Source organism: Acomys minous, assembly GCF_964271855.1.
Source record: "Acomys minous genome assembly, chromosome: 6".
Classification (NCBI taxonomy): domain Eukaryota; kingdom Metazoa; phylum Chordata; class Mammalia; order Rodentia; family Muridae; genus Acomys; species Acomys minous.
In genome coordinates, this window is record NC_140487.1 from 777,010 (window position 1) to 804,251 (window position 27,242).

A 27,242-nucleotide genomic window follows, 5' to 3' on the forward strand; every position below is an offset into this window, starting at 1 on the left:
CAACCTTCAAATGGGGGACAGACAGTACATAGGTGGGGTCATGACCTCAGACCCTGGGTCAGAGTTTGAGGGGCCTTAGGCACTTTTCATGGACGGCTGTATCCCTAGGCCCTCAGAGCTGGCACACACTGTTCCTCCAAGAGGGTGCCTCAGGGTGGTGACTTTTGGGGAGGCCAAGCTGCCCCTCCCTCAGAAAAGCAATGGCCCACGATAAAAATCCTTCCTGATTCCCTCCCGACCCTCGTTCCTCCTCAGCTAAAGGGGCCCATAATAGCCTTTGCTGCTAAATGTAAAAACTTGTATTAATTTAAATGGCTTCAAGCTCGATTAAGCAATAAAATGGATGTCTAAATACCTGGGAATTCTCAAAGCCTGAGCCGGTGCCAGTGGCAGAGGGCTAGAAGGAATGACAGTGGGCAGTTGGGACATGTCTGGTGACCTTACTCTCCTAAAATAAACAAAGGTGCCAGGGCTGGGGAGGGGCAGAGACAGGATAATGGGGATAAAAGGCAACAGGGGCAGTGGCAGGGAGGAGTCCTGCCTTTATCCTAGTTGTCACCAGGGTCCTGGTCCTTAGGCCCACTCCTAATCCTCTGAGGAGAATGGCAGTTTAGATTGGGGAACGGCAATGAAGGGATATGCAGGCCCATGGGGGTCTCAAGAAAACACTGTTGTGCAGACTCCACCTGGCTCCACTGTCAGTCTGCAGGGAAACCAGGAGCGATGCAAGTGGAACTAAACGACGGTGGCTTGCCTTGTCTTTTTACACTGCCTGCAGCAGGCCGAGCTCACCCTCGCCCTGGGCTTGACCCAGGAGCAGCCCCTCCTCCTGCTGAGGTAATGCTGGCCCCTCCACAAGCCAGACTTAGGTCCTTGTAGCTCTTCAGCAGAGCCTACATGTCGTGGGAAGAGCCAGCAGTTAGCGTCTGCCAGGTGTACAGACAGGTTTCTCCTTTCTCCAAGTCTAGCAATTAACTTGTGAGGGTTGGGTGCTATGATCCACCTCGCAAAAGCCCAGGGCACTGCAAGCTTGAGTGCCCCGCAGGGAGAGGACTGGGTGGACTGCAGAGGCCACAGGATAAAAGCTGTGATGGGCAGGATGTCACTGTGGAAGACCACCTTTCCTGATTTGCCAAGTTTTACCAAACAGGCCAAGGCCAAGAAGCAGTAGGTCTCAGAGGAACTCGGGGGCGGCAGTGGGAAGAACAGACAGGCTGTTTGCCTTGTATTTCGAAGCTCGGGGGACAGGTGCCCAGCCAAAAGCAAATGAGGCTGGTTCGGTTCCCAGCCAACATGGAGCCCAAGCCCACACCAGTTTCCTCCTTCCCTGACCCGCAGTGTTCCGCAGTTCTAATAGCCAAGTGTTTCGTCCCCCTAAAACAGAGGATGGCTCCCCTACACAGCCACACAGCTTCCCTCCAAGCTCGGCAGGCCCCCAGGCAGCTTGCAGTGGGCCAGTGTGGTTTTTTTTGCAGTGGGTTGGGTTGTTGGCACTGATGTAAGGAGCTCAGAGATGGGTTGCTGAGGCAACCAGGCAGGAACAGTCTCTCTCATCCTACACAGTGCCACGCTCAGACCTCACTACACATGGCAAACCCCAACCTGACAACAACTTTTCTGAAGCCAGAATCCAGATGCTTCTTCAGGATTCGCCTGGGAGAACCTGCAAGCAGTGGACACACCTGGGGCCAATACACGAAGGAGCAATGGATTCTCCCTGGCAAGCAAGCCCAGACCTCACATGTATTCAGCTTCTTTCTGCCTGCAATCGATGTGCTAACTTGGGCTTGACAAGTCCCTAGGCCCAGCTAGCAGCAGAGGAAAGAAATCTCTGGCCTTGGGCAGTGTGCTGCCACTGGTTCCATCTGGGGCTGTAGAGGGAGATAAAGCTGTCGCCAGTGGGGCTCAGCTTCCTCTTTCATTACAGCTGCCAACGACATAGTAATTTCTCAATCAAACAAAGGCTCTCGGGGGAAGGCAGCTGGGCTACTGTTTCTGCAGGCTCCGGAGTTACTTGGCTCCTGGTCCCTGCAGTCAAGTTCCATGCTATAGGTCCACCGTCCTGCATGGGCGCTGGAAGTCTGTGAGTCTTTTCTGGCAGAGAGACCTTTGGGCCTCGTGAGGAGAGGCTAATGAGGGAGCTCCTGCGGTGGGCTGTTTGTCCAGCCCTCTCCACTTCTTTACACTGAGTGCCAGGCATCTGTGGTGTAACTGTAGCAGCATCTGCACCTATACAAATTCTACTCTCTGTTTAGCTCCAGGGCTCCAGCTTCTGACATTTCCTCCTCATTCCCCCAAAAGAGCCAAGCACGGCTGTGCGTATTTATAGTCCTAGCTCCTTAGAATATTTAGAAGACTGAGGCAGGGTGGTCATTTGAGCCCAGGAGTTCAAGGTCTAGCATAGGCAACACAGGCATCTGTGTGAAACAGACATGCTCACGGAGAGGGAGAGCAAAAAAGATGCTACACAGAGACCTTCTTTTGTTTAGAGGCAGGGGGTCTCATGTAGCCCAGGCTGGCCCCAAACTCACTTTGTTGCCGAGTGTGACCTTGAATTTTTGATTCTCTTGCCTCTATCTCCCAAGTGCTGGCATTACAAGAGTGTGCCATCATGTCTGGTTTATTCTTTCTTCTTATAGTGGTATGTGTATACTAGGCTGCTGCTCTACCACTGAGCTACGGCCACAGCCCACAAAGTCTATCCTTGCTATCCATGACAGTTCTATAAAGTGACCATGAACACTGAATTGAAACACCTAACTGCCACGTGTGGTGGCATATGCCTTTAGTCCCAGGACTCAGGAGGAAGAGGCAAGGGGAGGATATTTGTGAGTTCAAGGCCAGCCTGGTCTACAAAGCAAGTTCCAGGACAGCCAGGACCATACAGAGAAACCCTGTCTTGAAAAAAGCCAAACCAAGCCAAACAAAAAAGCAAAACAGAAAGGAAGAAAGGAAAAGGAAAGTACTGAACCATTATTCCCAGAGGGAACAAAAGCTTTAGAAACCTGGGAGCCCTTATTATTACCTGTTTGTCAAATGATTAATATCTAACCTTGCTCTAAATGTGTTTCTGTTTAAAGATATGTTATTTAATATATATCACTGATTCATTTACATTGAGCTCTCAGACAATAGCGCTGTAAGAGGTCAGGCCTGAATGACAGTTATGTAACATGTACTTTTTCTTTAAGCTTTCTTGAAGCATTCTCGATTGGGACTATTTTCTATGACCAAAAATAAATAAATAAAAAATAAATAAAAATAAAAAAATCACAAAGAAAAAGCATTGCCCACCCCCACCCCAACTCAAGACACTTAACAGATCACAAAGAGCTAAAACAAGGAGGTGAGATTGCCCAGGCATCCTACACTGCCTGCAAGTGGGAGGCAGAGGCAGACAGATCTCTTCTAGGCCACCCTAGTCTGCAAAAAGAGTTCCAGGCCAGCTACAGCCACAGTCTAAAAATAAATAGACAGATAAAAGGCTCAAAGTGCTAAGCATTGTGGTCTATGCCTGCACTCCTGGTACTTGGAAGGGAAGGTGCATCCAGGGGACCAGGAGCTCAAGGTTGGCCACCCCTCACACCCCTTCATGAGACCCTATGTCACCAAGAGAGCTGCAGTATTGTCTTGTTCCACCTGCCAAGTAACTCAAGCTTCTCGCCACTCTGCATGTTTACAAGCGCCTGCAGGAATTGCTCTTGGGGTTAGTGAGCATGCAAATTTGCAAACACAAAACCTACAAGTGATGAGGACTGAGTACATATGGACTTATCTAGGGAGAGCGATTCCTTACAAGTTGTCTCCAATTACAGACAGTAGCTCCTGGAGATTTATTCTTGTGAAGTATACAAGAAGCGTCTTCTTGCCCAACTGGCGACTGCAAGCATTAACTGGGATCTTACCCATGGAGTGCTGTGTAAACTGCAAAGAAAGCTATCTGTACAGTCTCTTCAGCACCTCAGAGTGTTCCTCAAGTGATGTGGACTCTAGTTTCTGAGAGAGGACACTTACAATGCAGGTGACATCAAGGAATTGAGATCGTAGGTGATGACCATGGGTAGTCATCCTCTGGGAGTGGGCATTTGCTGTTTTCACACATGGCTACTCATGGTCCTGGAGGTAGCTCAGGATATGTGTATGTTTATATATAAGCAGACAGATGGTGGCTCCTCAGTCTCTCGCTGTGAGTATGATAGAGCGGAGAGCTAAGGAAACACGGTACTTGAAGAGGTGAGGACTTCCTGGCAGACTCTGAGAGGCAGTGGCTTGGGGTAGCTAGCTAGGCGGATGAGCTGAAGGTCAGGTGTACCCCTCGGGAGTTGAGAGGCACTTCAGCTTGCCTTCCTGGTTCTGCCAGCACCTCTAGGCCTCTGCCCTCGATGGTGACAGAGTGACTGTGGGTTTTGTAGCTGCTAGATACCAGAGCTAGACCAGCCCCAGCGAGCTGTGCTCTGCTTGGTTTCAACATTACCTGCACCACCTGCAGAATGTCACCCTAGGAATGAATACATGGGGACTCATTCTGCTCCTTCTGGCTTTGAGGGTGCCAAGTGCTGCACGGCAGCTGAGAATGTGGACTGTGGAGATGGTAGGTGGCCAGAGTTCAAATCCACTCACTACTTGCTTGCACTTTGGTGAGTCGCTTAACCCCTCCGTGCCTACCCCATAGGGTTTGTTATCATCAGTAAATGAGTCCAGTATAAATAAATTAAATGCACAAAGGGTGTGGGTATGTAAATGTTTCTTCACGACCACTATCATCACCATTTTCTTTGCTGCCTGCTCAAGTGTCTTCATCCTGTAATTAGAACATCGGTTCCACCAGGGAATGAAGCTTTTTTACACTCAAACCCTCCCCAGAGCTTGGGAGCGCCTGCTGCTTGGGTTGGGAGGGGCTGGAAAGCGCATGCATTGGGGAGCTGAAGGGCAGTGGCTCAACCCTTAGCACTTGCTGAGAATTCTGGGGCAGGACAAAACTACTCTTCCAGATTTGTCTCCTTAACTGTAAGACAAGGAGAGGGAGTTCTGGGTACTAAGTGGGAAAACATGGAAATGCTTCTTCTCCATCACTAACGCCGAGAGCTCGTGGCTGGTTCTACATGTCTGGGTGGGTCACATGCAGAAGCAGCCCTGCTTGGTCAAGCTATGTACTGAGCTCTGCACAAAGAAACCTACTCTGGGGGTCCTTATGGAAGAGTGAAAGTAAGCCAAATGGGTTGACAGGAAGTGATGGGTGACTGTCCCCAAATCCACCTGAATAGACAGATGCCTACCTGCAGTGTGTGTGTGTGTGTGTGTGTGTGTGTGTGTGTGTGTGTGTGTGTGTGTGTGTGTGTTTTCCTTCATCATCAAGCTAAAGGGGGTGAGAGCTGAGAGCTAATCATGCCCAGGGGGACAAAAGGACACACTGGACCTGGCCTGTTTGTGGGCTGGGGCAGTCAGAGGGACCTTCTGCCTCACAGTGGGACACACCCTCCTGCTCCCAAGCACATTAATGTGCCACTAATGAAATTGTTCTGGCTTATTTACCAAATTAATAAAACGACACAGGCTGTTAATCTGCAAGTCTCCTAATTACCGAGGAAGAGCTCCTGGTGCCCAGGCAACGCACACACCTCAGTGCCCACCCAGCTGGGCTGTGTGCTCTTTCTTATTGGCAGAGGCTGGGTAAGGAAGGCAAGAAGAGGGAGGAGGAAAAGACAACCTGGGAGCGACCACCAGTGCTTGGAGCAGAGGGAGGATGGTGGTGGCCAGCAATCTGTGTCATTTTTACAGCTACTCTCTCAGTGGCCTCGGTGCCCTCACTTCCAGAAATATATACTCAGTTTCTGTCTCCGCCTCCAAGTTGTCCCCCTTTCCCCTCTGGTCTGGATTCTGCCCAACTCCTTAACACAGGGACTGCTTCAGCAGATAGGCAGTGGGCTGAGTCATTCTCCTGCTCTAAGCGGGAACATACGCCCTGCCTGGGGTGCAGTGCAGGCTAGGGAGCCACTTGGGGTTTGCCAAGGGTGTGGAGGAAGGGAGAGAAGAAAAGCCAGGCAAGCCTGATCGGTTCATAAACGCTAACACCTTCCCTTAACTTCTGGCCTTCCTAGCCACTTAGCTTCCCCATTCTATAATCTGTCCTAAAGTGAGGGAGGGGTGATGTGTGTGTGTGTGTGTGTGTGTGTGTATGCGTGTATGCGCGTTTGCTCCTAAGGTGGGAAACATTATAAAACTGCCCAGGTATTAAACCACAAAGGGAGCCCTAGCTCAGCCTGGGGGTTTGGTGTGTGCCCTGACTTCTATTGCAGACGCTGCTCTGGATGCCTAGAGTTACTAAAGGGCAGAGGGAGCCACATTCTCCTCCTGAAGCTCTTCCACGGGACCATGGGGGGAAAAAAAGAAAGTATTCATTAGAGATTGCCTCTGCTGAATTAAGTAAGGCAGGTAGGGCACCAAAGGTGAGAGGTGGAACCAGGGAAGGGCTGTGCAATGAATGTGGGCAGCCCAAGTAGATAGTCCCATGGGATTTAGTGCCTATGGGCAGAGGACCACACACATATAAACTAGCCTTTCCTGTGTTTGCCAGGAAGATGGGGCAACAGTAGTCTCTCCCACAGGGGACTGGCAAGCCTATGCCTAAGGCAGTACAGAAAATGGAGCCTCCAGTCAGCCTGAGCTCTAGGTAGGGCTTGGGAGAAGGCCTGGAACACAGCCCCCTGGGGTTGGAAAGGAAGTCTGACCTGCATAGTTCAAATGCAGGTTTCTCCACAGGGTGGGCCAGGAAACCTTGGGGCTAGCTCTGGGGAGATCATGTTGGGGGTTCCAATGACAGGCTTTAGAGGCAGAAATCCCCACCATTCCCATACTGGCCACACTCAGGCTTTCCACTCCCTCAAGTCATCAGGGACAGGCAGGGTATAAGGCCCAGATAACCAATGAGGGCTAGAGAGAAGCACTGGACGCCATGGTTAACAGAGCTCACTCTCCCATTGGTTGGTGCATCACCCCTGCTTTGGGCTCAGTGAAGCGAGAACTGAACCATTTCTGAGGTTCTCTTTGGTCTGGATGGTCTGAGGCTGCGGTAAGGGAGCAGACACGGAAGGTGCGAGTGTCAAGAGAAGAGCAATGGCTCACATGAGAAAGGAGGGCACGCAGGGAATGTCCCAGAGGGGAAATGATGGAAGGGAAGTGGGTAAGCGGAAAGATAGATTACGTCATAGCGTGAGCTCCGGGACTCTCCAGCTTCTTCCTCTATGGCTTGGCTATGGTTGGTTGTCAATAGGTTCATGTGGTGCAACCTTGGTCTGAAAGCCTGGGTGTATCCTAGGCATGGTAGTGGGAAAAGTGGGGAATCTTTACAACGAGGCTAAAGTGGGTATGGTAGTTCATACATGTAACCTCAGAACTTTGGAGGCTGAAGTAGGAGGACTGTGAGTCTAGCTTGGTTTACACAATGAGATCTTGTCTCAACACACCACCATCACCAAACCAACCAACCAACCAAAAAGTGGGAGCTGGTGGAAGGGTATCGGGTCACAGGGACACCACCGCTGGAAGGATCAGCTTGTTTTACAGCGGAGTAGGCCAGTCCCTCCCTTCTTCTCTAGTTTTCTGTTTGTATTTCATACATTGTTTTTCCTTTACAGGTGCTCCAGATATAATGTCACGCACCACTATGATGCCAGTGCTGGTAACAATGCGTCCTCTTGGGTTTCCCAAACTGTGATTCCAAATAAACTAATTAAAAAACAAACAAACAAACAAACAAACACAAAACAAATAAACCAAAAGACCCCCTCAACAAAATAATAAACTATCTGAGTCAATTATTCCGCTACATCATCACCAGTCAAAGACTCCAAGCCACTCATTCTGCCCAGCTTTTTGTGAGCAGAACTGAGATCCTTGTATGACACAGACAGGGAGCCATGCCATACAGCTGGGTTTTCCACTGTCACTGATGCTGCATGAAAGCTGTAGTGTTGCTGGCATGGCCGGAGTGTGAATGCGAAGAGACACTTCACCTTAATATAGTAGCAGTTTAACACGGCTAACTCAAGGCCTCCCCTCGCGGCCACACACATACCAACTTCTTTCAGAGACGATGAACATTAACACAATGCAATTAATAATTCAATGCTCTGGGAGCTGGGAGGCTGTGCCTATGAAAGGCCTCCTGGGTCTAATTACCGGCGGCAGCAGCGTGGTGCAGTGGGGAGTGGGCAGGCTGGAGGCAGGCAGCAGCAAGCTCTTTCACAGGCCGCTGGCACAGCATGGCTCCATCCCCACCAATGCCTCCTTGAGATGCCCTTTCACCTCCACACCACATAATCTCTCACTTCTAATTCATATTGATAATGGCTTTTCCAAACAATCTCTTTTCTGACATCTTAGCCCTGAGCCATGCCAAAGCCCTAGGAGTGCCCAGAAGTCCAGCCAGGGCGGCACAACAGCAAAAGGGGCCAAGGAGCTACTGGAAACGGTAGCAGGGAAAGCCTGGGTAGCAAGTGGGATGACTGGGGTAGAAGGCTCCCTTCTCTCCAGCCTCTACTGTGAGGGCAGGATGATGGGAGGGTGGGAACACACTTTCCATCCTGCCCGAGGCGGAGAGGCAGAAGCCAAGGCGGTCAGCATCGTTGGCGTCTGCTGGGAAATGGGAACCTGCTGACTCCAGGCCTTTGCAAGCGGTAACACAGTTTACAACTGACGCAATCTGTTCCTTTGGTGCAGACAATAAGGAAAGCAGACTGTTCATCTTCCCAGGAAAACCCCAGGCCGGAGGCCGGAGGGAGAGTTAACTCTTTCTTCCCCAAGCTTCCTGCAGGAGGTGTGACCGAGCAAGAGGCAGGCTTTGAGGTCTTTGGAATGGTCCAGTTCCTTCGGTGGCTTGCTAGCTGCTGTGGAGAGCGGTCCTAGTCAAAGGGAGGTGGGAAAGACTGCTTTCTATTGGGTGCCTCCAGACAGCTCTGTTGGAGGTTGGTCGGATGCATTTTGATGCTAATTACTGCTTGCAGGTCTCTGGCCCACCAGTACCTTACCTGAGAGCCTAACCTATTTGACCAATAAAAGGCCATCACACCTGGGCAGGGCAAATGGGATAGGTGTGGGTAAGGTTCCCAGGCTGGGGGAGGAGAGAGAATCTGGGGAGGAAGAGAGACCAGAAGAGAGGAGGGGAGAAGGAGGCTGCACCATCATAGGTTAGGTGGAGAAGCACATGGCTGGCGTGGATGGAGAATCTGGCCCAGATGAAGAGCATCATCAAGTATATGGGATTATGGATGGGAGGTAGCTTGATAGAAATTATTAGAACCAGATGGCATAGGATTGGGACAGGAATTCCATACCTGCCCTACTATGGGAAGTAGTTTAGGGGATTAATATCTGTCAAGTCCCAGGTTAACAAAGGCTATTTTAAAAGCCTAATAATAAACATTTAACCGCAACACAACACTCTGTTACAGACCTTGGCTTGGGCCATGAGGCCACTCCGAATGGCCTCGTCCAAGCCCAGCTAGTGTATTCTCTGGCTTCAAAGGTATATCTGCCTTGAAGGGACAGAGCTGGGCTTCAGCCTATTTTTGTAGTAGGAAAATCAATGTGTATATGATCTGTGGTGTAGCTGCCTGAGGCTGCAAATCTCTTGCATGGACATTAAGTAACTAAATGTCCTATCAGGTGGTCATATTCAATGTCAGCTTTCCACTGCAGGCCACAGTTCTCACACTCCTCCACCTGAGGCACAGTGGGCAATGCCACTGAGAGGACCTACGCTTTGCTTAGCTAGAAGAACCACTTAGATTGTCACCCGTGGCTATTTCTCTCCCTTTCATCCATTTTGAAGGGAAAAAGAAATCAGCCAGGCACTAGATCACACCCTCTTTCTGTTTCCTTGGACACTTGCTTCTGTCAGCTATCTTCTATACTGCCTTTCTGATTGCTTTCTATCACTGCCTACTAAATCTTACCTTTCAGGAAGCCTGGCCTGGCCACCCTTTTCTCTCCATCCAAAGAGCTTTCTGTACCTGCTTACTCCCTTCCCTCCCAATGGAGCCAGCTCCTGTGGTCACTATTTCCACTTGTCACTATTACTTCAAAAGGTCACCCAGGACCTCTTAATTGCCATTTTAATAATTTCTTTGTAGACTTTATCATTTCTGACCTTTCAAATGATCTGACCAAGCTAAGCAACCCCTATCTTTTTGAAAGGGTCTGTTTTTAGGTCTCTGGTTCTCAGTCTTGGCTTTTTCTTAATCTCAGCCAGGAGCATAGATATTCCCAGGGAACATTTCAAGCCGTGGCCAGTTCCTGCAGCCTCCTGCTCTAAGTGGCCAGATATACTGACAACCTACGCCTCACTACCAAATCCATCCCTGCCAGGCAGAGATGAACGGAATGACCCCGGTGCCGGTCTCTTACCTGCACTATGAAGCCCACTCCTCTCAGGTGTCAGCAAGGGGCACATCCTGGCCTCCACTGTCACAGAGGACCTCCACTCACACTGTTCTATTCACTGGGATTCTTCTTCCGTTTATTACTCTTGCTGTTCCACACTCTAGGCTGGGTCTTGGCTGTAGGTCACAACCCCCCTCATCAGCCCCTCTGCCTTCCCGAGGGCTGTGGCTTATTCTAGGCAATGTAGTACAGTGGTTGGGTGCAGGCTTTAGAGCAAGATGACCTGTTGCAAATCTTGTCTTACTGACTAGCAACATGGCTAAACGTAACATATTTAATCATTATGGGCTTAGAAAATCCTCTGTGTCAAATGAGCAAAGGGGCTTTGATGAAGAATATGTAAAACACTTAAAAAGAGCCTAGCTTAGAGTAAGTACTCAATCCATGTTAATTTTTTAAAAATCTGTATCTGTCGCCATTCTGCTAAAGTTCTTTCTTTATTCTCTGCTGAAATTCAAATTTCTCAACATAGTACAGTATTAAGCACCTTCATAACTACGACTGGCTAGGTCTTACGTCCCTCACTATTTTAATCTAATTATGCCAAGTGCCTCCTATTCCACACATGCTCTGCGGTTCCAGACCTCAGCACACGCAACTCCCTTGGGTTAGCATGTTCCTCCTACTACGTCAGCGGCAAACTCCTGCCCACTGGAGTTGGCAGTCCCCATTTCACATGAACCGTGTCAGCATACACTTAGGCTCATCTCACTCCACCACAGCAGAATGGACACTTCTGAACGGTCCCTGGTAAGCATCCAGTATGCAGATGGAAGAGAAAAGATCCTGTTTCCTCAGATCGCCACCAGCAGACTGGGAGGAAGTACTTAACCACTGTATGCACACAGTGTCATGAGATGACGAGAGACGCCACACGGAGACACGCCCTGTCACACGGAGACACACTCTGCCACACGGAGACACACTCTGCCACACAGGCTGGCCCACCGCTGCCTGCTGTAGCAGACCTGCCCATGGGAGGCCAGTGGGCCGAAGCCTGGCCTTGGTCAGGGCAGTCAGTGCTGATGACTCAGAAGCAGCCCACACATAGCAAGCAGAAGGGGCTCTTTCGTACTTGGCTTTGCCTGGGCTGAATATTAATTGGAGCGAGGATGGATTCCTCTATTTATCCAGGCATGAGTGCAGGCAGCAGCCGTGTAGACCTCCTCCTGGACTCCTGGTTACTGATCCCTCAGCAAGGAAGGGGTGAAGAGCAAGGCAGACATGACACACGAGGAACAGTGTGCAGGAGCTAAGAGGGTAAGGCAGATGCTGGCGTGAGGCCGCAGAGGTCAGTGCTAAATCTTCCAAGCAAGGAGTCAGGTGATATAGGTCAGGCCTGTCACTTAGGGAACAAGGACTGAGAAAGCTTTATGCTACAGGTCGCCTGTGAGTGCCAGGAGGTCTTAGGCCTCTGGGAGAATGCAGAATAAACTTGGGCTATGGCCATACGGTCTACTCACAAACTATCGGGGTGTTTTTCTCTACTACGACCTGACTTCTTAGCAAAAGGGACTCAGATACTCATTCCTCTTACGGACCATAAAAAGGGACACAGCAAAAAGCTTGACTGCCTGCTTCCCTTACCACCCATCCTCGCAGACCATCTAGAGGAAGCCCTGGTCCTGCATTCCTCCCTACCTTCTTTAATCCATCCTGCCTCTGTGTGCCAACCCATGCACTGTGCATGCAGTGTACACGGAAGGCACCCTTTACTGATCTGTGCTTGGTACATTAAGTTACAGTCCAGGAAAGTGTACACAAAAGAACAGAAAGTCCTAGGCTCGTCTTGGACCCCATAAAGGAGTTGCTTTTAGACCTAGGAAAGAAGAGATTGGAACACTTTTAAGGCTATGGCCCTGTCTGCTACATGCTTCCAAATGGTTTCAAATCCCTACCACAGAGAAGAGGAAACAGCCTTTGAGATGCTGCCGAGCCTGGAGGACTGGTCTTTGAGCCTAAGCAGTATCAGTGCTAGAGGGCTGTTCTGTGTCCACCCTTCTGCACAGAGAACGACTTGATTCTTGCTTTCTGTGACCCAAGAAGCGCATGATCTCTCTGGCCTTTCAGTAATGCACAGAAAAGCCCATGGGTAAAAGCCACCATTATAAGGTTTGAGCATGTACATGTGAAATAAGGATAAATGCAGCCTGCCAGAGGCCAGATTGGCCTGGTTAATGACTGGGCCCTGCCCTCATCTATGTGGAGAGGCTGGGCTTCCTTGCTGCTGACTTTTTATTGCTAATGACAATTAAAATATGGCATCACTTACCCTCTCAGATTGGAGCCCTAATTGGCTATAAGCCCTTCCAAACACTTAGTGTAGGCCTGGAGTTTACATTAAGACACTTCTGGATTACAGTCAGCAGTCCTGTCCTGAGCTCTGTCTGCCTTATTCTGTGGCAGGTCTCAGTGGTCCCTGCCCAGGGAGGGGACTGGAAGGAACAACGGGCAGGAGATACATTGTATGAGGAACCATATTCTTCCTTCATTGTGCACACAGCCCACGAATCAGGCTTTCAAGCTCTTCTTGGGCCTGATACTCGGCTTCTGAGAGTATTCAGGTTACTACAGTGAGACTAGATGCAAAACTAGGGAGCTGTTAGGGGCAGGAAAGACCATGTACAGAGTCACATCTTGGCCGCTGAGGGACTCTATCTTCCTGACATGAACCAGTGTTCCATTAGTCTCGGTTTTTTCCTTCCTTCTAATCTCAACCAAATGTCCCAAATACAATTCAGTATAACAAAGTCCCAGGAGCCACTTGGTGTCCCTTCGCCCTAATATATCTGTTCAGGCTGACTCTGCCCTGTTCCAAGACAGGGGTAGCTGGCTTCATTCACTCTGCTCCGCCTCCTGGCTCTGTGGTACTAGGCAGAATCTCATAGCTCTCTGCTCTCTGTGTGGAGGAGTGCCCTAAGGAAGGTGGGCTCTTAAACTGCAGAGAGGAAATAAGGATGTCAGTGTCTCCTAAGATCACCCAGAAGTCACAATTAGCATCTGAATCCTTTTGACCTGAAGGAGGTACAGTGAACTGACCTGTTGAGCTGCCTCTTCCTACAGAGGACACTTGGAAGCAGCCTCTGCTGTCACCACGGCTTCTCCTGCTGTGGCCTTCCTGCCGCGGTGGCCTGGACAAAGCTCTGAGACTCCTGCCACCGCACCACCACTCAGAGTAAAGACCATGTAAGCAATATGATTTCTTTCAATGCCTTCTGGGGGTGCTCTCTATGGCCCGCTGCCCCTGAGCTGCTGCTAAGAGCCAGTGGGGAGAGAGGAAGGGTCAGAGGCAGCAAGCAAGAAGGAAAAGGCCAACCCTAATCTCCATCTAAGCAGGGACTTACTGAGCCGCTGCAAGGAAGATGGGTTGGGGGTGGGGGGTGGGGGAGTAAGGGGATGCAGGGTGGGGTAAGCCTAGAGAGGCTCTCACCATCTTTACTTTCTCCAGATGAAGCGTGTTAGACTACGGGGCTGATGCGCCCACCCAACCAGCCTCATTTCTTCTGGTATTTCTTCACGGACGCTCTGCTCTGGGTCAGCTGGTTGCTTGCTGTGTGAGCTGCCCATTCCCATCTCTTACAGCTCTTCCCGTCTCAGGGCCACACACCCACATCAGGGTCGTGATGGGTGGGCGAGGAGTCTCCCTGCACAGCTAAGGGGAGATAAAACTCACTCTGAGGAAACTATCCATTTAGGACTGGTCCGGCTGTTCTGAAAGGCGCTAACCAGAATCTAGACTGAAACTATGGGCAGCAGTTTGCAAGGTGTCTTCCAGGAGGCTTTCCTTCACTTCCTGGTCAACTTGCTCGTGCTTCCCATGGCCTTCTGTTTATGTGCTCTGCCTTCTGAATGAGGTGGTGGTTCTCCTGTCTCTGTTTAACCCATCTGGGCCCCCAGAGCTTGCACAAACACAGCAGGATTCTAGGTAGTGCTGGAAGAGGCCTGAGGAAGAAAGAGCCTGCACTCCTTGGGGAGAGACCATGCTTGCCAGGGCTCTTCTGCTTCTGGGCAGTGCTTTCCATGTGGCTATACTCCTGTCATCCAGAGCTTTCTTTATACAGATAGCTTCCAAGGCCAGTCAGGCAGCAGTAAATACAGGTTCATAGTGTCACAGGGGCCTGAGTCTACTGCAGGGGAATCAGTGTGCCTCAGGAAGATACAGAAGAACTGCAGAAGCACCAGGGTTGCCCCGCTGAGCTGATGACAGTGATAACATCCAGCCATGACTATGGCTCTTCAAAATGAAAAGACAAATGCCAAGGAAACAGGACCATATAAAAGTCGCTAAGGATATATAAAGAGGCTGAGGGCTCGCTGTAATCAACCAACCAAGGAGAAGTTTTTTTGGCATTTGTCAAGTAGAAAAGCATGGCATAGGACTCTGCAGCTGATCTAAGCGGGGGAGGGGTCGGTTAAGAGCCTGAGATTTAGCTGAGAAGACACAATGAAGTCACATCATGTCAATTAGTGACAAAACGTCATGTAAAACACATAACAACTCACTGATATGGACAGCAAATGCTGGACAGGTTCAGGGGAGAGTCTCAGACAGCTTTGATGGAGGGAGAAGGAATCAGAGCATGCTTTAGAAAGGGGCGGGGTTTTAAAGGCCAGGGTTGACTTCTGATAGAGGAGAAAGACAACCCTGTTGTAGTCTAAGGCGCAGTTTTGAAAGCCATGTGTAACGGGCAGGGTAAGAAGGATGACAAGATCAGCAGGAACATAAGCAGATGTTAGCAGGAGGAAGAGAGGGACAGTGCAATGTGCAAGGGCCAGGGGCAAATGCAAGCAGACTGGAAGCAAAGCTCGGCAGGGCTGCCCTTCAGAGGAGGCCAACACCTCCTCACACAGATCTGACATGCATGAGTCAGAGGCTGGATTCTGGATGCCCCTAAGAAGGCAGGAAGGAAAGAAGGAAGCATGGGAACTCGGACAAGGTGCATAATTGTCCTGCTGTGATCATGATGGGGACAAAGGAATGAGAGGAAATGAAAATACACCATGGTCGCTTGTGAATGGACCATGGAGTACTCTCACCCCAAGTCAAAACGTACAGAACAAGATCAAAGAAGAGGGAGGGAGGAAAGAACAAATAAACAACAGTGCCGTGACAGTGACACAGCCAAGGCTAAAGGCCCAGGCACTGCTGGGCTGGAGAGTTAGCTCTAGTTTCCACTCCTTCCCTGCAGGAAGCACAAGCAGTGTGGTTGTCCTACCCGCCTGCCTCCGTTCCGCATATCTGTCTTTGGTGCTGGGATGCCTAATGACTGCCCCGGTTATCAGTAAGAGTTGCAGAGTCAGACTATTTGGGCTCAAATTCAGAGTCTGTCACTTCTAAATTCAAAGAAAGGCATTTCAAACCTTTGCTTACACTTAGTCAAGCTGTGACAAAAGAGTAAGGAAACAGAAAATCTCCATAATGTTTAAGTGAGCTAATGTATATTAAGCTCTTTGAACCATGTCACATATACAGTAAATGCTTAACAAATGCTGGTGGCTCTTCTTACTGACTGCGCACACACAGTAACAGAAACCTAATTCTGATACACAGGGCAACCAAGTTCTATAGCTTTCCATGGAAAAGGTCTTGGCTTCTGGCCAGCGTGTAGCCTGGCTTATGATGCTTTGGGCCTTGGCTTCTAGATTATGCAAGGAACTCCCCCTGAGAGGACAGTGCGACCTGGAGAGCTGTTTCTTGCCCACAGGAACTCTTGCTTGGCTGAATTAGCGGCAGACGTGAGGCTTAGCGGGAAGGCGTGGGGTGTGTCCCCTCCTCTAGTCTCATTTCTATCGCCTGCTACCCCCTCATGCCACATGGCCTCTGACCTGTCCTAAACACACCCTGCAGCCTGCGCCTTTCCGTCCTGCCACTTGTGGTAGAGATATCCCAAGAGCCTCCTTCCTTTCTATTCTCGTTATCTTGGCATTCACACGGTCAGCTCCAAGATTACGGCTCCCAGTCTCTCCTCTCTGTATTAACACTGGTGAGATTTAGCAGAGATCCTGGGGCAAGACTTGGAGCAAACAGTTGCTTCTTTGTGCTTTCTCCTCTTGACTCCCCGGCTAGGAAAAGCTGAATGGCCACAGTCCTTTGGAAAGCTTTTACCTTGAGAATGGCGGGTACAGAGCGGGGTAAAGGGACCTCTCTACACACACAGAGGAACACGCGCCCTGTTGACACTGGGAGACACTATACCTGGCCACCTGCCTCTGAGCTTCTTTTATGAGAATGCAAGACAGGTTTACTCACAGTTAAGCACATACTGCTTAGATCTGCACTGAGACACGCACGCGGTTAGATGAAATTCTGACTGTGTGTCGTAACCTCTCTGGAGTGCATGCCTTTCTCTCTCCCTGCTGAGAGCTAACACCTACTTGTCCTTACTGACTCCTGCAAGAAGTCTAACCCAGTCCGCTGTTGTGCTCCCACAGAATTCTGGACAACACACAGCACAGACCATCTTCTCTGACTGCGAGGTGCTCGTCAGCCCAAGGCTCCTGTATGGTGTCTGATCCGCACAGTAGGCCAACACAGGTAAAGTGAGTGGAACGAAAAGGACATACAAATGTCTACCACTGGCAGTTATCGATTTCTTTGCTTCTAAAGAATGTCTGGCTCAGAGAAACAGGCTCTTTTCTGTTTTATTAACTGATGAGAACTCAGAGCTGGGCCCATACTTAGTCCTGGGGCACAGTGTGGCACATCAAGGCTGTGTCTGGAGCGTAGGCTTTGACTAACAGCCGGGCTCAGCAGGGGCGGGTCATCAGTGTTCTAGGTAAGAGCTGTCAACTCCACATCTGAAGGGAAGATCTGGGAAAAGTGAAGGTGTGGAGGAATGCTGAGTGAGTGTATCAACCGGCAATAACAGCTGTTTAGCCAATCAGCTGGGCAGAAGGACAGGAAGTGGAAGGCTGGGCTTCCTGGAGGGAAGAGGGAGCATTTGACTGTTGGAGGAGACGGGGAAGAGGACTTGATAGGACCGGCCCAGGGATCACAGTGTCAAGTACTTGGAATATATGTATGTAATAAGGTTTAGAGTAGTTTGTTTATTTACGAGTAGATTAGAATCAGTTCAGGTTCTGCCTGGGGAAGTGCTGGCAGCATTAAAGTACTTTTCAGTCTCCCTGTGTCAGTTATTTGCTTTGTAGGCGGAATGGATACAAATTACTGCAACATGAAGGAAATCCACATTTCTTGAGATCTGGCTAGGAGAACCATTAGACACAACACAGACTAACGTAGTCCTAACAACCATTTATAAAGTATCTTTTTTATAGGCCCATTCTAATGATAAGGAATTGGAGGCTCACACAAGTTAAGCAGCTTGTTGAAAGGCTGATTACTGGATACTACTAGCCCGGGGACCATGCTCTATGGTAGAACACGTGCCTCGCAGGTACAAAGCCTTGTGTTAGAAGAGGCAGGAAAGGCGAGAAGAGAAGGGCGCTCTGAGGGTACTGTTATAGTTAGACAGAAGCAAGAAGTTCTCACACGCTGTTGCATAGTGGGATGACTATAGATAATAATGATGTGCTGTGCATTTCAGAAGGACGGGAGAAGGGACTTGGACAGCTTTCACCATAAAAATGATGTTTGAAGTTGGTCCTGGTGGCGCATGCCTTTAATCTCAACAGTTGAGAGGCAGAGGCATGTGGATCACTCTGAGTTCAAGGCCAGCCTGATCTATAGAGCTCTAGTACAGCCTGCCTCCAAGAAATGAAAATGTAAGTGATGTTTACATTGATTTAAAGACATTATAGTGTATACTGCATAGAAATATCACATGATGCCCTGGTTAGCATGCACTGGTTAAATTTAATATTTTTTTTTTTTGAAGGTCTGGTTTTTCAATACAGGGTTTCTCTGTGTAGCCTTCGCTGTCCTGGACTCACTTTGCAAACCAGGTTGGCCGTGAACTCACAGCAATCCGCCTGCCTCTGCCTCCCAGGTGCTGGGATTAAAGGCATGCACCACCACACATGGCTGGTTAAATTTAATTAAATGTGGATTTAAAAAAACAAAGATGAATCTGCCCAAGGTCATCTGGTGAGAGTAGAGGCCAGGATGTGAACTCAATTCTGTTTGCTCTTAGAACCTCCCTCTTGTCATTAACCTGTGGCCAGAATGATTCTGTGGGCTTCTGGAAGCATCACACTCCGAAATGCCTGAATTTCCTGAAGGAATTGAGGTGAGGCTCCGGCCAGCATGTGGGGAGAGGCATCTGTCTTCCTGCTGTCCTGGCTGCTTTGCTCTTGGCCTGGGTGACTCGTCCTTGGAAGCAAAGTCATTAGGAAAGGCGGGTCCCTCAGCAGGATCTGCCTGAGTGGCTCTCCAAAGGACCCCTGCAGAGCACTCCACTTAGCAGCTCTGGGCTCATTACCCTCTGGGACACTCCCTATCTTTTCTCTGCTTGCTGCTCAGCATGGGTCAAGCCCCAGAAATTCAGTCACCTCCTTGACAGCCTAGGAGCCACTGCAGCAGCCAGGTTTTCTTGGGTTTCTATCTGGAGGTGGCCAGCCAGGGTACCCCGTTCCTGGCCTGTCATTTCATGTCTCTCCAGCTTTTCTCCCTGTGTTGAAGCAACCCCCAGAGAGGGGCTTGACCTTGGTAACAGGGACTCCTTTAGATCCCTATGGGGAGACGGAACTGACAAAAGCAGAGGGAACTGGTCCCCACAGGGCTGCACAGGAGGGATGGAGAGGTTCATGCTCAGTGTGCCTGCCTCCTTCCTTCCCCAGCCCATACTCTGTCAGCTGCTTTTCACCTTGACCAAAACAAAATTCTTCCAGCTTCCCCAACTGAGAAGAAGTGAGTTTATAATTGAAAAGCCCAGAGAATTTATTGCTGTAGAGATGAGGAAATTTAAAACTCATAACTACCCTGCAGGCCGATACATCAGGTAGAAATCCATCCTATTAGAACAACTCGGCACTGTAGATATCCATCTTATTACACTAAATGGTTAAGAAAGCCTGGCCTCACATCACAGAGATGCTCCACATCGTTTTCTGCTCACTTCCCTGGGTACATTCATCAGGCCCGTTTTGTCTCCTCTGCTGAGATCGGCCTCAGAATCACAAACTGCTGAGAGGCAGCAGAAGTTTTAAATTAAGCATTCATGGGCGTAGGTGAGCTTGGGAAATGATGGTGGGTCGCAAGGCAGGCAGGCAAGATTTAGTGCCTCATGTGTGTGTGCGGGAAAGCCGAGGCTCATCAACATGTCTGGATCAAGTCTGGGGATAGAGAAGCCAGGGAGAGGGAGAGGAGAAAAAGGGCTAGGGAGAGGAGTCTAAAAGCTCCTCTGGTCAAAGGGTCAGACACGCTGTATGACAAAATGAGACTTATTGGAGACTTTGACCCACTGCTAATGCCATGTTCCGTGCAAGGCATAAATATCTGCTGCTCAGACCAATGCACGTGTGAGGTGGGACCTGGGTAGAGGCGCCAGGCAGGGCCAAGGCACTCTTCTTTGGCCTTTCCAGACTACACCTCTTCCAATGAGTTTTCTACCAGCACCTGCCATAGATACAGCGGCGACTCTGCGGACAGTGACTTCTGCTGTCCTTTGGGACTCTCTTGGGCAGGACTCCTCTCCTCTCCTCTCCTCTCCTCTCCTCTCCTCTCCTCTCTCCTCTCCCCTCCCCTCCTCTCTGGTTTCCCCTGCCCTTTTGCAGAATGTCATCTCCTGAGGCTGAATCCTGGAGGACACACCCAGACTGGTCTGTTCCCCTGCACAAGCTCTCCTGTGTCCACGCTGCAGCCGCAGCTCCTGCTGACCACTGGAAAGGAGGCCTGCGAGAAGCAGATGCCTCCCTGACAATAATCTTACAGGTGATGGGTGGTGGTGGGGAGACAGGCGGCAGCAGGCCCCGTTCTCTGGGGAGCTGCCCCCTGCACTAGCCATTCCCATTACCTTGTTTTATTTTCTTTTATTGCAGAGAGGCTCCAGTGTGCAGGCAATAAAGATTTGACTGCTGCACTCCACAGGCCTGGGGTGAGGAGAGTTCAGCTTGACAAAGTAGGGCAGTGCGGAGAGGAGGCCCAGGCAGGGGGCCCATTCCAGCAAGTGCATCCCCAGCACCCCCAGGGCAGTTATACCAGAGAATCCTGGCCTGCTTTGAAAGGCCCTTTGAGGGTGGGCAGGGAAAGGAGCCCTCTGGAACTGTGGCTTTTCCCTGGCCTGCCATTCAGCCAGAATCCCCATACTTGTGGGTTTTGCAAGGCAGCCCTTCTCCACCAGAGAAGCATCACCTCTCTCAGTTGCTCTGATCCACCCCCTGCTCCTGGACTGACCTCTTTCCTCTGCTGCCCAGATGGCCAGCCCACTTGTATCTGTCCAACAATTTTGTGTTCTGCTCTTCCAAGGAGGGAGAAAAAAAATACCACCTTGCTAAGAGCCAGGCCGCCTGCTGCACTTTCCTCTTGGATGCTAAGAACTGTTCAGACCCTGACAGGAGGGGAGGCGAACGGACAGAACCACCAGCTTAGCTTCAGACAGAGGTGGGACGGGCCCTGCTCTTCACTCAAGAGCCTGCAGTGGAGCAGCCTGGGGATGGGAGTGCTGGAGTGGCTGAGGGCCGGTGAGGGGCTCCTTGAAGGTTCAGGTACAGGCTTGCAGGGGATAAAAGAGGCTTTAGGGAAAGGAGAGAGGTAGTAGCTGGCTAGCTGCCAAGACACAGGGAGGCAGAGCTTTCTGCAGTCCCAAATGGTTTACAAACATAGAACCTTTGCCAAAGTGTGTCCCTGTCAAGTCTGAAAACCTTAAAGCCCCGTAATTGCCTCTCTAATTAGACTCTCCAAAGAGCCCCTTTCCTACCAATTGTCTACAACCTTTACATTAGCTATGTCCTACTCAATATAGGCTTGCAACTTAAAAAAAAAATGAAAAACTCATTTATGGTTTATCTTGTACCCGTTTAGGATGACTATGTCAGTTTTTATGCTCTGGACGTATAGCATCCATACAATGACACTAGCAGTGACAAAAGGGAAGTTGCTCCAGGGAGGGGGCTGGGAGTATTCACTGACTATAATTCTCCTGCCCAGGGGACCCACCAATAAAACACTGAAATTCCAAGAGCAATGGTTTTCAGGGCATGAACGCAGGATGGAGTATAGGACTGCATTCCAGGCACAGCCCGTCGGGATGCTCTTTGGACAAGAAGATGGATTTCGTCTGATTTCCCTTGACGGACGAGCTGTGTCCAGCAAACAGCCCGGCACGCAGCTGTCACTCTGATGCTGAGCTCTGACAGGCATCGATCAGGCTGCAGTGTGAGCATGCAGATCCACACACAGCCTCATCAACACGCCTGCTGGAAGACAGCTCTGTCTGGACCAGGATGTCTGTGCCCTCGCCTTCCTCCTGTGGATGCTTGGATGTTGATGACGGGGAGCCTGTACCAATGGAGGGAAGGAGGGGGGCGGAACTTCTTCAGAGAACCTATCCCTAGGTAGGAAGACAAGCTGTGGAAATGAAGCATAGTTAAAAACGGGAGGAGGGCAGATGTATCCTTGACAGACAAGCTGCCAGATGGATGCCTGTTCAGACAGTTGAGATGAGCGAACAGGGGCACTAGGCTAAAGCTGGGCATAAATGGCCTATAATCTGTAAGCTTGAGCAGGGAAAATGAACTGCTGGCAGCACGCTAGTGTTCTCTTCCTGCCTAGGGGCTATGCTTCATGCTACCTTCTTAAAGTCTTAGGGAATTCCAGAATATTCTCCGGGAACCCGAGGTCACCTTTCTCTCCCCCTCCTCCTGATGTGGACATCCCCATACCTCTGACAGATCAATTTCTATTAAGTGGTTCAGTACCTGGGAGCTTTCTTCTATAGGAGCCCATCTTGCTGTTAGGCCTCTTCCTCTTTCAGGCCCTCTAATCTCTCCAGTCTGAACTCCTAGTGGTCTAGGTTTTGTACTCCAGCACAACGTAGAACTAACAAGATTCCTTTTTCTTATTACCTGGACAGGTTCCCCGAATCCAAACTTGACTTAGCTTAGCTGCTTTTAGGACTGAAGGAGAAAACACAATGGAGTGGTCCTCACCCCACACACAGAATGCAACGTAGCACAGTACACACGGCACACAGAGTGTCCCTGCCCTGTCTCCTCCCACTGCAGAGCCACGCACTGGGAATGCTTGTTCTGCTCCCCTTTTCTCTCCCCTAGTGATTTCCAGTCCACGAGCAAGTCCTGTAAGTGACACCACTCGAACCCCTTCTTAGCAATGTCCTGAGTGTACTAAGAACTCTCTAGGAGGAAGGGGGCTGAAGAGATGCCTCAGTGGTTAGGGGCACACGCTGCTCTCAGAGGACCCGCATTCAACTCCCAGCTCAAAACAGCCTGTAATTCTAGGAGGACTTGATGTCTCTGGCCCCTGCTGCTACGGGCATTCATCTATCTCCATACATAGACCCACACACAGACATACAGCTAAGAATAATAAAATAAATCCTAAAAAAAAAAAGAACCTCCAGGGCTGGTGAGATGGTCCTGAGGACTGCTTGCAGAAGTCTCAAGATCTGATTGAGTTTAACCCCCAAAACCCACATAGGAGAAGGGAACTGGCTCCACAGAGTTGTCCTGTTATCACAGTAATGTTGTGGACCAACATATTACACACACACACAGAGTTATAACAGCAGTAGAATGATTTAAAAATGCAGCACTAGCTAACAAGAAAACACCGTGTCCCAGGCTTAACAGCGGGGAATAACTACCTCCTTCAACCCATGCTATTCCCCTGTCAATACAATTTTTATCAGTCACTTCATACTGTTGTTAGTGTACAGTTTACAGTACACAAACCCCCCGGGGTAATTTTCAGATGAACTGTTGTCAAGCTGGGTCACCTTCATCTTGTAATTGTGTAACTGATTTCTGAACTTAAACACAGGACTGGGCTTTGCTATGTATGGCAAATCGTGTTTCACATCTAAGTTGTAGTCCTTCTCTCTCCATCCTTGCCAGTGATGTCAAAGCTTAGTTTTCAGCCTAAAAGAAAATGATCTTGTTAGTGTCAAGTGACCTTCTAGGCCACTACCCAAGTCTTTAGAAGGGCAGGCTCAGGGTCGGAAACTTGCACGGTGGCTCCAAGATGCTCCATGGAGCAGAGCACACGGGGCAGGACTGGAAGGGCCAGGCTGCACTCACAGCAAAGCCACTGCTACCCACGGTCCTAGAGATGCACTTGCCGAGCTCAGACTTACAATGGAGGCGAGACAGAGCAGCTCAGAAGTATGGAGGAAAGAGCGGCCTTCCTCAGACAGCCTCCTCTCCTCCTCCTCCTCACAGCAGCGCCACCCACACAATGGACTGGCTGGATCACTGGTAGATGATGTGGGAACCAACAAAAGGGCCTCGGCAGAAGCACGGACACTAGAGTTACATGAGGAATGGAGACTGTGGGAGGGGCAGGGATGCCGAGATGGGAAGGAGCAGAGCTCAGCCAGGACCCAGAGGCCAAAGCGAGCTTTCGGAAGGATTGCTCCAGGGGTCAGAACTGCTGGGAATGTGAGCAGAACGTGGATCTTAGACAACACAGCAGCAGCAGGACACGCCTTGCTTCAGCGTGGTCACTGGCCTGTAGAAATCAGTCATGATGGGACTTGTAAGGGTCAGTGGGGACCCTGGGGGTCACCTGGGAACACAGGCAAGAGGGAGGTACATTAATGTGGAGCTCTTGGGATTTTCTTTTTTCAAGATCTATTTGATCCCATTTTTCCAAAATTATGAAAAATCGAGTTAAGACTGTCAAAACCCAGAGATTTTAGAAAAAAAAAAAAAACAGAACAAAAAACAAAACTTGTCTTCATGGGTGTTCAAATAAACATGGGAAAAAAGGAAGATGAGAAAGAAAAGGAAAAAAGAAGCAGGTAGATAACAGTGTTTTAGGTCTCTTCCTGTCAGTCCCTCCCCTGCAGCCTGCGCCCCACCCCCACACTGTCGGGGTCCCCTTGAGGTTATGGAACAGAGAGGCCTACCAGGGCCTATGGCTTTTGGTTCAGACAGCAGTGCTGTCTGGGACACACTTCCTCTTCAGCTTCAGCGAGGCTTTCAAGGGAAGGTTCCAAGACAATCACAAATCCTTCTCCTTGTCTCATTGCCCCAAGACCCACTGTGCCCTGGACCTTACCACTCCACTGCTCCCTGGCACACTTCCGACTGTATCCTGACTCTGTTAGCATCCCTGCTTTATGGGTGAACCTGGCTTTGAAGAAGTGAGGTGCCTGAGGTCTGAGACTGTAAGGAGTGGACAGGGCTAGTGTTCCTGACCCCACGCCTGTGTGTTGGATGGGAACGCCACCCTGGTGAATGGCTTGAATGCTGAATCATGCTTAGAATCGTGGTGGAGGTGGTGGGAGGGTTGGGTGAGAACAGAGAAGAAAGATGGAGCTGCTGGCCTTGTGTCCAAGTGACATCTGAAGAGAAAACTGTCCTTGCTGGGACGGCTGGGATACTTAGGTAAGGAGATGCAGGGGAGGGGAGGACCAGCGGGGCTTTGACAGGTGATCTATCAATCATGGAACCCTCTACAATATGGAAAGGCAGGCTGGGTAAAAAGGTGACAGCAAAGAGGAGGCAGCAGACTTCGTAGGCCTCGACCATGTGCACCCTACGCAGTACCCTGTGAGCCAGCGCAGGGACAGTGTCTGTAGTTGCCCATAAGGAGCTTCAAAACGCTCTGTGACGGCTCACAATCCCCCAAAGCTTCTGCTGTTTGGTAGGCAGGAAGACCATGGGCAAACAGTCATGTGAACAGCTGTGAGAAGCCCGAGGCAGAGGGCATTCTCTGTAGCCCGAGATCACGCTGTGCTGCACTGGCAGGGCAGGGAAGACACACAAGGGAGTGCTGACTGTTTGGAGAACTGACACTCTAGCAGCTGGGAGGAAGCACATACACCTCACCTCATTTGAGAACCTGATGTCACACCTCCCCTGGAGGCTGTCTGCTCTCCCATCTATCCCCAAACAAAAGACTGCTCTGGGTAACGCTGTCTCCTAGCCGAGCAGCTGGCCAAGCCACCGTGACCATTCTTAAGGGGAGGAATATTACCTTCCTCCTCCTCTGTTCCCAAGGCTGTTCCCAAATCAGCTGCGAGTTTCCCTAGTTTTTCCCACTCTTTCCAATCACAGCTAATTGAACCGCTTAGCTTAAAGACAGTAACATTTGTCGTTGTGAACCATTAAGACATGTTTCTGAATTGAGATGTAATATGTGTGGCCTGCTCCAAGGCTGGCAGCATGCACAGACACACAAATGTGCCCACCAAGGCCTGTAGGCACACTCACCACGTAAACACACAACTGACAGCCCAAGAAGAAATGTTGTAAAAGTGCAGCCCATCAGTGTCAACTGGCTCTTCTCTACAGGGTCGATGAATTAAAGACAACAACACAGGCTGGCCAGTTCTAACTCAGGACCTAGAATTACAGCTGGGGTGTCATCCCCTCCCCCACCCCACCCACAATGCTTTTGATCCCTGCGGTCAGAAAAAGGTGCAGAAAAGGAATGGGGATGAGACCTCAGATTTCATGTGGCAATCAAACATGTTCAGGGTAGAAGAGGTTGAAAAAAGGAGGGAAGGGGAAGCCCCTCCCCCACCGCTGCGACAGGGTTTCCACTCCATCTCCCAGAGGCCCCCACTAGTAAGCAAGCGCGTACAGGAGGGCAAGAAGCACAGGGCCACAAAGAACTCCTGTAGTGTCAGTATACAGCCCGATCAGGCCTGGGGGAGGTGTAGCTAAGGGAAGGACTGGGGCCAGGTGTTTGCCGCTTTAACCTTCATCAGCTCTGGTGAGGGAGAGACAGGCACAGTGAAGAGGGGTATAGTAGGAAGATGGAGGGATGGTTTTAATGCTTTGGCAGAAAGATGAAAGTGTGCCTCCCCCTGAGAGTGTCTTCACACAGTGAGTGGAAACAGCTCCAGGCAGCCCTTGGCCCTGCTACTAAGTGTGACTACGAGGAAAGCCACTTAGGTCTCTGTCTTTGCGGTACCTCACCTCTTGCTGGGGGATGGGAGTGAGCTCCAGCTTCCTTCCGCCTCTCAAGGGCCTAGTCTAATCCATCGGGCTGGTTTCTGGAGGCAACGGGTGCACGCTCTGGGGAGTGTTCCACACAGCTGCCCCCCACCCCCCCACCCCCGTCACAAGGCTCTCCCTTCATGTCACCTAGTAACACCAATCCTGTCAGTTAGCCAGTAGGCGCTGATCACAGCTGGCATGTGTTGGGGGGTCACTGAGATCAGACGAGACGCTGCTAGAAGGGAGGGTCAGATGTTAGCTTGACTTTTAAGAGGGAAAAAGGCGTGTGAGGGAAGCAAAGAAAATAAAGACATTCTATAGTCAGAGGTGAGGAAGCCCCAGACCAAATTTTGGAACCAGTAACTCAAACAGGTTTTTGTGAGCACAAAGAAGAGAAGAGAATCATTAAAAAATGATTCATGTGACTAAAAACTAAGTCACATGGATCTCCTTGGTGGGTGTGTGTGGGGGTCACTAATAGTTAAGACAGGGAGTGGATCATAAATCTGCTTTTGCCCACACACTGAATTATTTTAGGTAGGTCATTGACAGGGCACTAAATGGAGAACCACAAACTGAGTTACTCCATTTTCAATTATCTCTCAGCTCTGATTATATTAAGGAGCAAGTCCCAGTGTGCTGCTAATCTGTCTTTAGCATCTCCTTAACAAAAGAGGGGCAGAGCCTTGAGGGCAACTGGGATCACCAGAATTCGGTAATACGCTTCTTTATTCTATGCACTCTATTTGCTTTTTTAAAAAGGTTTTCTTTCACTT

General features: G+C 50.0%; 1 protein-coding gene across 1 annotated transcript in view; it reads right to left on the minus strand.

The window, feature by feature from the left end:
- SND1 (staphylococcal nuclease and tudor domain containing 1) overlaps window positions 1–27,242 on the minus strand; it is a 406,636-nt gene that overhangs the window by 15,051 nt on the left and 364,343 nt on the right. The gene's annotated exons all lie outside the window — the stretch shown is intronic.